The 2,776-nt window shown below is 45.0% G+C and overlaps 1 long non-coding RNA gene across 1 annotated transcript in view; it reads right to left on the reverse strand.

The window, feature by feature from the left end:
- Positions 1-2,436, reverse strand: part of LOC106456355 (uncharacterized) — a 9,400-nt gene extending 6,964 nt beyond the window's left edge. Inside the window, exon 1 of the long non-coding RNA XR_001290502.1 lies at positions 2,404-2,436. This is a non-coding gene — a long non-coding RNA (uncharacterized LOC106456355). The remainder of the gene's footprint in view (positions 1-2,403) is intronic.
- Between the last annotated feature and the right edge of the window lie 340 nt (positions 2,437-2,776).

Here is a 2,776-nt window from a genome sequence, read left to right on the forward strand (position 1 = left end):
GGTGGGGGAGGGGAGGGGGGCGCCAGAGGGTGTGTTCACCCAGGGCGCCAAACAGGCTAGGACCGCCACTGATTGCAATGTGTGCCAAATCTGAAGCATGTCTTGCATTTTAGTGTCGTTTAGCTAACTCGTGACTATTGCGGGGTTCTTTTGTGTGTTTTTTAAAATCTGCTTTATGAATTTTCGGTCACCAGTGCAGATTTTTACAATTATTGAACGCATCTTTGTGTGGTACGGAAACATTGTCCTTGCCCTTCGCTTCTCCGTGCAGTCCACTCCGGGTTTTCCCCCTTCAGTTCAGGCAGGTTGCGCTGAGCGGCGCAGTTTCTACTGTACAAATTCACGAACATCCACGCTCCCACCACCGCCTCGTCTTTAACTCATCCACATCTTCTACAGATCTACCAATCGCCATCGCGGGACTTTGTTTGTTGATCATGTTCCAAAATCTGATTATATGATGATGCCGTAGCCTCCTGTTGTTTCTGTCATTTTTTACGGGTTAACCTGGAGTTACCGGGGAGTTGTTACATGACAGCAGGTCTCACAGGGCGTTTTTAACGCACTGACCTTTGACTGGCAGCGAATGACAAATCAAAGGTCGGTGTCTGTGAGCAGAGCGCAAAGCGCATCACCACCTCGGCACAAGACGGCGCTCCCGGGAGGATGGTAGAAGGCGCTCAGAAAGGTAAAGTCATCTGCTGGATTTTCTATTCGCACTCTTTGATTGACTTTATGAGAATTACAATTGATCGTCTCGGGCTCTGCCTCAAAGCAGGAAGAGAAGCGGAGAGCATCACGATCCGTGTGTGGATGTTACATAATATCTACCTCCGGAGATTGTGGCCACTTCCCTGACAGTTCATCCCTGCTCGGTGGACAGATTTCGCTTCCAAGGAGAAATGTTTCCTCCCAGTTAGCATAAGAGAAGGATTGATTAGAGTTAAACAAATTAAAATACACTTGTTTCTGTGCAGTTGGCCTATATTTTGCAAGATGCGCTCACGATTAGGATGAATGACATCATTTGGGTTATTTCTGTCAGGGGCAACGATTTTTCCCTCCCCCCTTTGCATATAAGACATCGTGTCCCTTCTGCAAGAAAATCACAGCTATTGTTACTTTGCTCGTACTGGCATCGACCTGAGGTGACTGGCTCACGTCACGAGGACTGGCACTTTTCTTTTTTAGTAGTATTTAGATTTTTCTATTGGCAGGTGATTTCGACCATAACTGCATTTCAGGAAATCAGTTAAAAGCACATCCTGTATGTCCCGTCCTCAATTCAGTCTCGCAGGACAAATTTCAAGAAACAGAGCACCGATGTTAAATAATGCTGTAGGAGGAAAGGGTGCTATGTATTTTCCATCACATGCACCATATTTATCACCGAGGGCTCGCTCTTGTTGAGAGGAAGGCTCCTCTGTTTTGATCCAATAGCGTACCTTTACATCACCAAACGTCATGCACACCACGTGAGCGGATTACAGGACTTGGCGTGGATTGATGTTTAACCACTGCCTCACCTTTCGCACCAGGATGTTATAGTCACCCCTCAGGATTTAGAGGACTTGTTTAATGCAAACAGGCGTAAATGGTTTCATTATGGCTCAGTATAAATTGTATGCACAAGGGCTTTAAGGCTTTTTATGGTTAAGTGAAGAGAAAGTCAGATAAACAAGCAGCATCATTCTGTAGATTTTCATGACAGTGCTGATGAAAGCTACAGCAATGCACACTCCAGCAGCGACAATATTTACTCAGACATGTAAGAACTGATGCAACAGCGGCTCAGCAGTTGATTCAGGTCTGCTACCTGATTTATCAGCAGAGTCGTGCAGCTGATGCAGCAGATTCCTGGATTCTGCTTTAACTGTTATAGGGATAATGATTAATCTTCAAACTACCTTTGAGGGTAATGGTAAAACCATTATAAACTGTGATACAGCTTATAATGGTAAAACCATTATAAACTGTGATACAGCTTCTTTTCACGTTACAGCAGTTGCCATATAGCAGTACAGTGGAAATAGAAATGAATTCCCAGAAGGTCATAATAGCGGCTTCTCCCATGTCATTTAAAATTTAATGGAAAACAATATAAGAGGTGTATGGTGGTGCGGTGGTTAGCACTGTCACCTCACAGCAAAAAGGTTGGCCCATGTATTCAATAGATGAGCTACTGTAGCTCACTTTAGTGTCAGAGTACTCAGTGCATCACAGTTTGCTGCGAAAGGGGCTGCAAAGCTGCAGACCAATCAGGGTACCCATGCTGACCCCTGTACGTCACTGTACAATGGACACAGAACTGGACCACAGAGAAATGGAAGAAAGTGGTCTGGTCTTATGAATCATATTTTCTATTACATCATGTAGATGGCTGGGTTTGTGCTTGCTGCTTACCTGGGGAACACCTGGCACCAGGATGCACTATGGGAAGAAGGCCTTCCCACAAAGTAAAAAATATCTCAGGAATGGTTTGAGGAGTTTGAGGTGTTGAGTTGGCCTCCAAATTCCCCAGATCTCAATCCAGTCGAGCATCTTTGGGATGTGCTGGACAAACAAGTTCAATCAATGGAAGCCCCTTGTCACAACTTATTGTGTGAATGGGTGGATGACTGGATATGTAAAGCACTTTGGGGTCCTTAGGGACTAGTAAAGCGCTATATAAATACAGGCCATTTACCATTTACCATTTATTGGGCTTAAAGGATCTGTTGCTAACATCTGGGAGCCAGATACGGGTCAGGGCTGTTTTGGCAGGAAAGGGGGACCA

This window comes from Pundamilia nyererei, unplaced genomic scaffold (genome assembly GCF_000239375.1).
Source record: "Pundamilia nyererei isolate P.nyererei 1_Seehausen unplaced genomic scaffold, PunNye1.0 scaffold00130, whole genome shotgun sequence".
NCBI classification, from domain to species: domain Eukaryota; kingdom Metazoa; phylum Chordata; class Actinopteri; order Cichliformes; family Cichlidae; genus Pundamilia; species Pundamilia nyererei.